The 11,593-nt window shown below is 43.5% G+C and overlaps 1 long non-coding RNA gene across 1 annotated transcript; it reads left to right on the top strand.

Moving 5' to 3' along the window:
- The first annotated feature begins 580 nt into the window (after positions 1-580).
- LOC105505889 lies at positions 581-1,789 on the top strand. Its single transcript, XR_001000835.1, has 3 exons — positions 581-683; positions 885-1,099; positions 1,212-1,789. It is a non-coding gene; the product is annotated as an uncharacterized LOC105505889 (long non-coding RNA).
- Positions 1,790-11,593: the final 9,804 nt, after the last annotated feature.

Genomic DNA, 11,593 nt, shown 5'->3' on the forward strand with positions numbered 1-11,593 from the left:
ATTACAGGCATGAGCCACCAAACCCGGCTAATTTTTGTAGAGAGGGGTTTAGCCACGTTCGCCAGGCTGGTCTCGAACTCCCGGCCTCAAGTGATCCACCTACCTCAGCCTCCCAAAGTGCTGGGATTACAAATACGAGTCCCTGTGCCCTGCTGCATTTGTCTTTCTTTAATGCCATTATTTAGGACTCAAGAGAGAGACGTCAGGAGAAAAGGTGAGGGAATTATGCGTGAGAGTGGAGAAGAGGGTAGGCAAGGTTTGGAGATGTGGCTTTGTTCATTAGTCACCAGCCTGAGTAGCACATCAGTGCTTTCAAGTTAAAGGTAGGAAATGGAAGATAATGTATCCTGTTGAATCTATAGGGATAATTAAGAGATAATTAAAAATATAATGACCCAAATTGGGACTGAGGAAACACGTTGGCATTAACCTCCTTGCCTGAAGAGAAGGTGCCAGGAGAGCTCACGGTCAGGTTTGCCACTTATTTAAGACTCCACCTCCACTTGTTCCTAACCCACTGAGAAATCGGCTCATTATTGACTCAGAGGGATGAGCGCCAGGTCCTGACTCACCAGTAACCACTTCCTGAAGAAATCCTCCAGCCCTGTTAGAAATGCCTCAGCCAAGGGGACTCATCTCCTCAAACCTGGGGGACCAAGACCTATGAGAGGTCACAGCCTGAGGTGATGGAAGTGCCATGTGCACAAGGTTGATTTGGTGGCTCTAATCCTTATAACATAAAAGCTTGCTTCTTAGCATAGTTCTTGCAGTGTTAATTTTAGCGACATATAACGGAGAGGAGTAGGGAAATAAAGACCTGTCTGGTCCTCCCCCACTTCCCTAATCCATCTGTCTCCCTTGCTGTGTCTCTAAACTTTCTCCAGCCAGGACATCAGAGGTACCCATTGTTATGAAACTCCACATGTGTCCCTGGTGGACGCTGCTGGACCCAGCACGCACACGTCTCTGCTGAGAGTCACCCTGGATGAACCACCATTGGCCAGCGGGGAGCATGTTGCAGCTTTCCCACGCAGTGGATGAGAACCAAGGTTACGACCATTGTGTGGGAGGCGTCTGTGTAGCAATTGCTGGAATCACTGTGAGTAGTCCGTGTCACATGTGTCTCCTCTGATCTTTCAACATCTCTTCTTCCCTCTCCACTCCCACTGTCTAACTTATTCCTCTTTTTTTCTACCCCTTTCGGGAGACAGTGTGGCAAAGACAGTGTGGGAAAGAAGACGCATTCTGAAGTCACCCCGATTTGTGTTAAATGATCACTTTAGCTACTGCTACAGAACGAACGTTTATGTCCCCCACCCAAATTCATATGCTAAGACCTAATAGCCAATAAGATAGTATGAATAGATGGGGCCTTTGGGAGGTGAGTGGCTCATGAGGGCAGAGCCTTCAAAATCACGTAAGTGCCCTAATAAAAGGGGCCCCAGAGAGACCCCTTGAACCATGTGAAGTGGAGAACACAGCGAGAAGGCCACCTGCAAGTCAGAACGTGGGCCCTCGTCAGAACCTAATTGTGCTGGCACCCTGATCCTGGACTTCCAGCCTCCAGAATGATGACAAATAAGTTTGTTTTTCCTGAGCCATCCACTTCAAAGTATTCTGTCATAGCTCCCCAAATAGACTAAGACATCTACTTAACCTTGGTCAAACGTTTAACCTTGGAGTCCACACCTGTGAAATGGTGACGGTAACACTGTGTATTTCCTACATTATGATCAGGATTAATAAATGTAATTAATTAATCAGAAATTAGTAATTTCTCATTATTAATTCTAGGGTGCTTGATACTTGATTGAGACTTATTTAATATTTGGGTCTCTTTTAAGTTTTTTTTTTTTTTTTTTTTTTGCTCTTTCTTTCTGCTTTTCCTCTTCCCCTTTTCCTATTGAAATAGAATGCAGGGACAAAGCAAGCAAACAAAAAAACTTCTGGAAGAATCACAGAGTTTTAGACCTAGAAAAAAACTGAAAAATCATCCATTCACTCTCCTCATTTTACAGATGAGGGCATCGAGCCTCAGAGAAATGAAACTTGCCCAAGACCACATGGCAAGTGAGTGCGGGACTCATGACCCAAGACACTTCTTCCAGGCTGCATTCTACCACATCACGCTGCAGAAAACCCAGCAGATGGGAAGAGATGAGGCATGTGGTTGCCATTTCTGTATTACATCCAATTCATATTTCATTTAGAAAATGTATTTCTAGAACTTGTTAAAAAACCTGAATGATTTTGATTGAAGTTTTTCAAAACTAGGATTACTATGCTTCTAATGGATATCAAGTTCAAATTTTTAACATATTTTGCCTTAGTTTGCCACTCCCCTCAAACTATCCAAAGTATTGAATGCCCAGGTTTCCTGTTGGGAAAAGCCCAAGGATCTGTGCACACTCTGGGCTACTCTTGCCCAGCTCCCAACTGGTGCACTGGACCTGGCCTAATGCTCTCTGCTGCTGCCCAGCTCTTCTGCTCCACCCGCAACACTGTACTCAGTTAATCATTAGAGCCCTTGTCTCGGTACAATTCTATAATATAATTCAATAAAATAATCCATGCTAACAAAAGTCTAGAATGGAAGGTGTCTGCTATGGTTTGAATATTTGCTCCCAAATTCATGTTGAAATTTAAGCTGTATTAGAAAACGGGACTTTTAAGAGGTGATAAGGCCATGCAGGCCCCCCTCATGGTTGGGATTTGTGCTGGTATAAAGGGGTGAGTTTAGTTCCCCCACCTCTCTCTCACCTTCTCACCTTCTGCCATGTGATGATGCAGCAAGAAGGCTCTCGCCAGATGGTGGCACCTTACTATTGACCTTCCCAGCTTTGGGGGCTATAAACCAATACATTTCTGCTCACTGTAAATTACCTGGTTTCAGATATTCTGTTATAGCAGCACACAACAGACTAGACACTGTTCAACTCACTCCTCACCATCCTGTGTTGTTCTAGGAAAAATTGTGTAATTAACAATGACTCTTTAGAGACAACATCCCTCCTCTATCTCTCAGAAAGAGGCTTTCTCAGTAGAAGAGGAGGAGGATGTTGGGTGGGGGAGAGGGTTGGGAGTACTTTGTTTTTTCCCGTTGGCATGGCCATGAGGTCCCTCTGTTTGCAGCACCTCAGCCTCTGCCTGCCCACTCCTGAGTTGGGCCCTGTGGTCATGAATTCTTTTGTCAAATACCTATTCCTAAAAACAAGCATGTGTGACTAACTGTGAGACAATTGCAATGACGCAAGTGTATGTGACTTATCTCATCTACCCAGTGTGACAGCTTGACACTCAAGGGAGAGATTTTCACCATCGATTCCCAGAACAAAGAATTTAGAGTAATGAACATTTACGTATGGGTGGCCCTGTGATCTCTCTGACAACACCCCTCGTTTGACCAAATTCTCAGACTCAAAAAGACGACATTGGCTCTGCGCGCTTTCTGGCCTCAGAGAACCTGCAATACCAAAGTTTCACATTTTGGGGACTACCTCCTCATCCGTGTAAGTACAGTTCTGAAAATTATTGTAAAATGTGTTATACAAAGAATGGGGTAATTTATTGCTGCAAATTATCAAACAAGCTAATCAAATTATGCATTCACTCATTCATTTTTTGCAATCATTCATAACACAGATGTACGAAGGAATATCTATGGATATTTGGGGTTGCAAAAAACAGAATCTTAGCTCCACCACTTACCAGTTTAATAATCTGGCCCTAGGAAAGTTACTTAACAGTCTGATCCTCAGTACCTATCATCACTTGAAAAAAAATGGGAAAATAATACCAACCTCATAGCTTGGTTGTAAAGATTCAATAAAATAATGCATGCATGTGCCTAAAACAAAATAGTCACAGAATGGAGATAGGAGCCTTACCGTAGATTCCAACGTAATGGTGTCAATCAGCAAAGTTCATCAGATCAAGGCACAGACTGCCAATTATGCATCATGCTGGCATTTGATGTCTAGAAATCCATCTTCCTCTTACATGAAGCTTTCCTCTTAATCTGTACTTTGCTCATGTTCAACATTTTGGCATTTTTCTAAGTTCCCCAACCTTAGGGCTCTTCTGTTTTCCCACTTAATGTTGGATTAATGAACCACTGGGCCAATGTCCCATTGTCTTCAGCAAAGTGAGTCCCATGAGCCTAAGCTCTTAGGGAAAAAAGTTGGTTTTGGCTGCAAAGGGTGTATAACAGCAGCTGAACCAGGCAGTGCAATATGCATGGGGCTTTTTACTTAGTGGAACTTGAGAGTAAATTTAAAAGACAATTTACTTCTACCTTCTCATTTTCAAGAACAAATGAGGCCCAGAAAGGTAGGGGATTTGCCAGAATGAGACAGCTCTTAAGTGGCTAGATCTACCCCTACTCATGACTCAGATTAAACAGTTGCTTAGGAGACCCCAAAATCATCTCTGCATTTCAGAAGATTAAGTGCTTGTATAGACAATATCACATATTACACTATAGTAATTTAATGATTTCCTGATGATATATGATAGGCCCCAGATTATCACTAAAAGGTATTTTAAATTTTGACAACTGACACAATTTGGGAGCCAACAGCAACTCTTGGAATTAAGAGTTTAGTTAGCACATGCCTGGCTGGAAGCCACAAGGTGACATACTCCAGTGGCTTCTAAACTGTCTGTGTCACTGGCAGTCCCCATGATTGCATGGCTCAGAGATTGAATGAGGAGGTATCCAAGAGTTTGCCCCACATCAATCTGTACCCTGAAATCCAATATCTTCTTTTATGAAATAATATGGTTAAAAATAAATTCAAATAGAATAAAAGGGTAGCAGATTAGTCAAGATTTTTCAGAAAAATAGAACCAATAGGATGTATATGTATATCTATATCTGCAGAGAGACATATTTTAAAGAATTGGCTCATGGGATTGTGGGGGCTGGAAATCTGAAATCTGTAGAGCAAGCCAGCAGGCTGGAAATTCAGGTAAGCATTGACATTGCAGTCCTGAGTCCAAATCTGAAGGGCAGCCAGCAGGCTGGGAACTCATGCAGGGTTTTTATGCTGCAGTCTTAAGGCAAAATTCCTGGTCTCCAGGAAAGCTCAGTGTTTGCTCCTAAGGCCTTCAACTGATAGGAAGGGGCCTAGCTTGTAAAGGGTAATCTGCTTTTCTCAAACCAGCTGAATGTAATTGTTCATCACATCTAAAAAATACATTCACAGCAATATCCAGACTAGAGTTTGACCAAACAGCTGGGCACCATAGCCTACCCATAATTTTAGTTGACACATGAAATCAGCCATCACAGAGTAAATAACGAGAAAGGGACCATATCCCACTCCAGACCCTTCCTTCCTTTCCCCAGAGGTAAGCTCTTTAAGTGGTCAAACCCATCTTTTCAGGGAAGGGCATTGGTTCTATTTGCATCCGAATGTTTATGTGTGTAAAAAAGCACCAGACTTTCTCTATTCTTCACATCTCTGCAGTCTTTACTCTGTGCCAGGCCTTCTGTTCAGCACTCTACATGAATTTCCTCCTGTCAGTCCTTTTAGCCACCCAGACATGCAGTTACTATTCTGTCCCCCCTTTTACAGATGGGTCAATGGTGAGCAACATTAACATCCTTTCTGTTGGACAAATCTGATGACAAGAAAGGATCAATCTGCTTTGGAAAAAAAACCAAAATAATTTGAACCATTTTTATTGGGAAATTGGAGGCAAAAACAAGTTCAGAAAAGTTTCAAAGGCGTGCTTGATGCCAAATATGATTTAAAGCCCTGTGTTCTAGAACCCTTGAGTGACACCGGAGGGATGTATGCCGGGGCCGTGTTTTTATTCAGCTCCCCATATAGACAGCGATTTTCCTTGTTTTAAATTATTTATTATTTTGTGTTCCCAATTAAGCTATAATGTGACAGGCAAGCTATTTTACAAGCAATAAAGAAAATAATCATGCTCCCCGGCGAGTAAACTGCAAGGCCAAAAGGTGAGTTGTTTATATCAGAGAAAGAACTGTATTACCACATTGAAAAACAGTAGGCATGGCTGGTTATTGCCACTACAAGTAAAAATGGCTATAGAACAGAACAAGAGAAACTGGTTCCCAGCCTCCTTAAAAGCACTTATTTTTAGAATAATGACAAAACTGTGTTTGCATAAGGAGCAAAAATGATTGATAGACGGCCTGGAGGGAGCCAAGTCTTACCCCCAAATTAGGACCGCAGGGACAAGGAGGTGCTGAAAGGGTCAGGAGCAGAGAGATCTCCCGGGGTGGATGAATGGCAGAAAAATCTAACAGTAGGTTAACTTGACTTGAGGGTCCCATCTTCTGAACATGCTGAACACACCATATCTTAAATTCAAATTAGCCCGTCTATGGAAAACGAAAATGATTTTATGAGTCCTGCCTTGTCATTATGGCGGTTTATGGGAAGCCCAGATGGCTACATATGGCCACCAGACGGGAGCTGGTCTTCAAAACAAAAACAAAAAATAAACCAAAAAGCCCTCACCCTCAAATAAAGCCAGAAGAACTCACCTGCTGAGAGGCACCATGCATTTCAGCTGGAAGTAGCTGGTGACAAGTGAGCCCAGGGGTGAGAGGGGGAAGGAGCTAAGGGAGTGTGTCATCAGAGTTGTTTTCATCTCCCCCTGGTGGGTGGCACAGGGCTATTTGTGGGCTGTGAGTTCGTGTATCTGGGATGTTGCAGGAAGTGGTGAGGAAAGAAGAATGAAGACAAAGAGTATGGAGTTTCCATTGATTTAGCCAAGTCCGTAACAGAAGAAAAGTGCCTTCCTTCAGAACTTCCAATACAATGTGTGAGAATGGACCTGTTACAACGTGTATTACTCACAGGGTGCCCCCACTGCCAAGAATAGGGCCTGCCTTAGAAGGCACTCTGAACCAAGAATCAGCAAGTGACTAAATCTATGAGACTCGTATTGATCAGCCTCAGAAGAAATGAGTCTTACCTTCTTGGTCTCTTAAGAAATTCTCTCGAAAAGCAATTCAAAAAGCTTTCCCTAATACACATTAGATAAACAATGAGATATCCTCCTAGCTTTCTCTCGGGAAACTTTGACTTTATACATTTTCAATTTATTCTCCTCTTTTTTTGTTCATTCCTTCCCTACTTTTAGGCGTTGTTCAAAAGCTAGCTCATCGAACTTTTTTAAATCTTTGTATTCATGTATCCCCAACTAGAGCATGATCTTGTTTTGGCTGGTGGATCCTCCCCAGAATGTTTGCATGTATTAGGGCTCCAGTGAATAGGTGTTGGTCATGAGGAAGGATGACCAGCTAAAGGAGCTAATGACTTAGACAGATACTGTCAAATGGCAAGGAATAGAGGTGTGCTCAAGATACCTTGGTTGGCGAGGCGTATTGTTACACAAACGCACTGGGTGGTAGCCAGTCAACCGAGATGGCGGCCGGCAGTTCCTTCCCTTTCTTTGTGTACATGCTGTGCCCCATGACCAGAGGTAGGGCCTTTTTTCTCCTCCCTTGTATTTCGGCTGCTCTCATACCTTGCTTTCAACAGTGAAATGTAGCAGTAGTGAAGCTGGACCTGTTCCAAGCCTAGACTTCAAGCCTTCTGTGTCCTACTTAGAAGCCAGTCACCATGCAAGAAGCCTGACTGCCCAGAAACCAGCAAGCTGTGAGGAGCCCAAGCTGGCTACACAAACAGGGGGACGCTGAGGTGCCAGACATGTGAGTAAGGCCTGCTTGAACCTTCCAGCTCTGCCGAACTCTCAGCTGAGTGCAGTGAATCGGCCAGCCTAGCTGAGAACACAGTGGAGCAAGGGTTCTGATCCTGCCTGGATTTCAGACCCACAGGATCCAGAGAAATCATATGACTTTAAACCACTAAATGTTGCAATAGATTAATGTACAACAATAGATAAAACACACAGAAAAGTCAAGAAAATGCTTTTGAAGAAAAGTGATCTCCGTAGGTTAAGTGCAGTTGGTTAATACTAATTTATTGTATATTTCAAAATAGTTAGAAGATAATAATTAGAATGTTCCTAACATAAAGAAAAGACAATTTCAGGTGATGGATATCCCAATTACACTGAGTTGATCTTTACACGTTATATGAATGTATTCAATTATCACATGTACCCTGAAAATATGTACATCTATTATGTGTAATAATAATAAAAACTTTTTAAAGAATAAAAAGCGGCTGCACATCTAAACAGCGCTTACAGAGTCTGAGGTGTTCTCTGGGTGTTTATTACGTGTTAGAAAACTCCTAAGTCCTTCCCCATGGGTCACTGAGTAGGTCACGGTCCCTGAACAAGGGTCCAGTTGTTCAGCCACCCTATGGGTCTAAGGCCTGGCCGCTCCTTGGCCGCAGGTCAGCCTCAGGATGGCTGACTTGGGATCAGGAGCAAGACCCTGGCTTGGTCACTTGAGGATAAGGTGGCTGGGCACAAGGTTACCTGTTTGGGAAACAACTCCTACAGCTTTGATAGAATTCAGAGACCGGGATTCAAATGTAAATAGCACATTCCCTATGGGTTATCCCATCTCTTAAGTCTTCTGGGCTGAATGGAGTGCCCGGGGCATTAGCAGTGGCAATGATCAGGCCTCTGAGGTGGGCCAGGGCCCCATTTGCTCACATATTAGTGTAAATACCCTCACCGTACGGGGAGGCTGTATGTGGGATCATAGAGAAGGGGAATGGACAGACAACACAACTCCGGCCTCGAACACCACTAAGCCTTTTATGCGCTGAAGAGATGTTTGCCTTTCCCACAATTGGAGGCCTGGCTATTACCATCGAGCATTTTCCTCAGGCTCCAGTAAATTTCTGGATTCCATCTGTGAGTCTGGATATGGATGTGAATATTTTTCTGTCACTGGGAAAACAAAATAAGTCCAAGAGAATGATGCTGTGGAATCGCTGCAACTCAGAAGTACTCTCTTTACCAATATGCAGAGAAAATAAGACCCGAGAAACAGCACCTGCTCCTTGCAGCTTCACTTACAGCTAGTGCTTTGGGATTGCTGGTTTTTCTTTTTTTACACAGGGTTTCTCCTTGAAGAGGCCGCGCTTCCTAGACGCTCTTCATGATCCTCCTCCCACCTGATGTGCCCTTTATGCTGTGAAAAGCAGTGTAACTCACCCTCAGAGGCTAGCATTTCCTGACAACACATATGGAGAATTAAACGCTATTGCAAGGTGGAAACATTAACTTTAGATCATTAACATGCTTCAGGGCTCTCTACTTGCCAGTAGGCTCTCTCTGGCTAAAAAGTAGGTTCATGGTATTGAACGTTGAATACTCACGCAGAAACTGCAAACTATTCATTACAGGAGTCCCACCTCCCCCAGACACTTCTTGAAGTTTCATGTTTCTGGTGAAGAGAACCAGAGATTGGTGATTTCACAGACTTTCCTGGGAAGAAAATAGAAGAAATTCACTCCCACCTCCAGACAATGTGGCTTTTCCCAGATGGAACTTATTGTGCAAAGCTGCACACAAATAAAAGAAACTTTTGGTGAATTTGATTTAATGTTTACAAAGTATATTTATTAAACAGACATTTTCCTATTGAAAATTTCCACTGTGGTCCTGGAAAAAGATCAAGGCCAGTTCTTACTAAGTAAGCCTATTTGATGCAAACTTCCATGTCAGTCCACCAAAAACAATGATGAAGCATTCGGCGTGGGAGAAACAGCCCTCGCCCTGCTCAGGACTGTGAACCTGGTGAACTCTGTCCATGGCACCACCCAGTTTCTTTTCTCAGCTCATTTTTTCCCTCCTGGGGCTTCAATATCTCTTTCATGAAGAGGTCATCCCTGTGCCCACTAACGAGTAACTCCTGTCATGCCAGCACAGCATGGCAGTCATCTACAACAGAGAGCAAATGTAGGCTAGGGACTTTTTTTTTTTTCCTAATTATGGAGCGAAAGACTTTTTCCCAGCTAAAAAGAAGGTATTGGGGGTGGAGTTCCCATGCAACCAACACTACATGATGGGAGCTGTTGCCAAGTCTCCTCATGTGAAGGGCGGTCCCAAAGTAGAAAATTCTACAAGGTGTTCCTCTGAAATGGTGCTTCCCGAACAATGAACCATGAACCCCTTGCAGCTTCAGAGCTTGCATCTATTTTCTTAAAGGACACTGAGAATACAGTTCCTATGGAGAGGGAGGGAGGTGAGGTCTTGGACATTTAATTTTTCCATTAAAATAAGAGGTTTTTACATGAAACTGTTGTGAAGCAGTGCAATTTTTTAAAAAAGAACAGCATGGCCTCATTCAGAAACTGGTCGTCCAATAGAGATGCAGGTCAAGTTGACAGGAGAAAAACAGTGAAATAAAATATGAGGGACTTAAAAATAATACTGAAAACAGATATTTATATATATGGAGACTCTAATATATACACACACACATACATAGACAGAGTTGGATAGATTTCCTGCATATTTTCTGAACTGAATGCAGGTAGTCAGGTTAGTTGTGAAGTTCAGTGGAGAAGCTAATGTTTGAATGGATATTTTCACCTTGATAAAATGTCATTTCATTCATTCATTTAACAAAGCACCATCCCTAGCATCACCTACTGGAACTAGGAAGTGTCTCAAGCAAGTAAGGGCAGTCGCTGCCCTGAAGATGAGTTCAGTCTGTTGTGCGAGTACACACATCCATCGGGTATGATCTACTAGGTGGGGGCACAAATACATTGTAACACTCACATTTCCCAGTTAAACACATCAGCACCCACATGTCCTTTTACCCACAAAGTCTAGCATTAGCCCCTCCCATGCGGTGAGCCCCCAGCCTTGGACCCCGAGGTCACCACATCTCTCTTATTTCACACTCATGCACCCAGTCATTGATCCCCCAAGCATGACTCCAGGTCCAGGTGGCCAGGCCCATGCATAGGTCCAGTTTCAGGCCAAATCATGACTGGTGATTTTTAAAAATGATGCCAGCTCGGTATCTCCCACCTTCCTGGGGGCCTACCATCAGAACTCATCTGCTCCAGGGTCTCTCACTTAAAGGGAGAGGCTATTGTAAGGGTCTTCATTTTTTTCCCTCCCGAAACTTCCTCGTGTTCCTTATGGCAATCTCTGCCTCCTTTTCCCAGCATTATGGATTCCCAAGAGAAGAACAGCCTTTGTGAAGACAGAGAAAAAGAAAATGAAAAGATGATGCAGGGAGTCAGCTCCTCTCACTTGCCCAGTCAAGAGGGTTACTTGCATCACCCCCACAAGGCAAACAGAAGGAAGTCAAATAATGTTTTTCCCATAATTAGGAAGATCTGCTTCACAGTGACCTGCTGCCCACCCCCAGATTTCCAGGAGCTCAGCAATTTTTTAAAATTCCATCTCACCAGAATGCCACGCACACAAATGGCCGAGTCATTGCAATTGTGACAGACGTTACAAAAAGCACAAGGGGATGGGAATGCAGAAAGCAGGGGGAGCTGCACCCCCATGCTAGTGGGGTGGAAAATGGGGGTGCAGAGGTGGGCTTTCCAAGTGGGAATGAAATCTAGGTTTAGGCCCAGTGTGTGAGGAGATGTTAGCCAGGTAGGCAGACAAGCAGGGGTGAATGGGAGACTGCAGGGAGAGGGAGCTAGATTGTTCA

This window comes from Colobus angolensis, unplaced genomic scaffold (assembly GCF_000951035.1).
Source record: "Colobus angolensis palliatus isolate OR3802 unplaced genomic scaffold, Cang.pa_1.0 Scaffold13, whole genome shotgun sequence".
Classification (NCBI taxonomy): Eukaryota; Metazoa; Chordata; class Mammalia; order Primates; family Cercopithecidae; genus Colobus; species Colobus angolensis.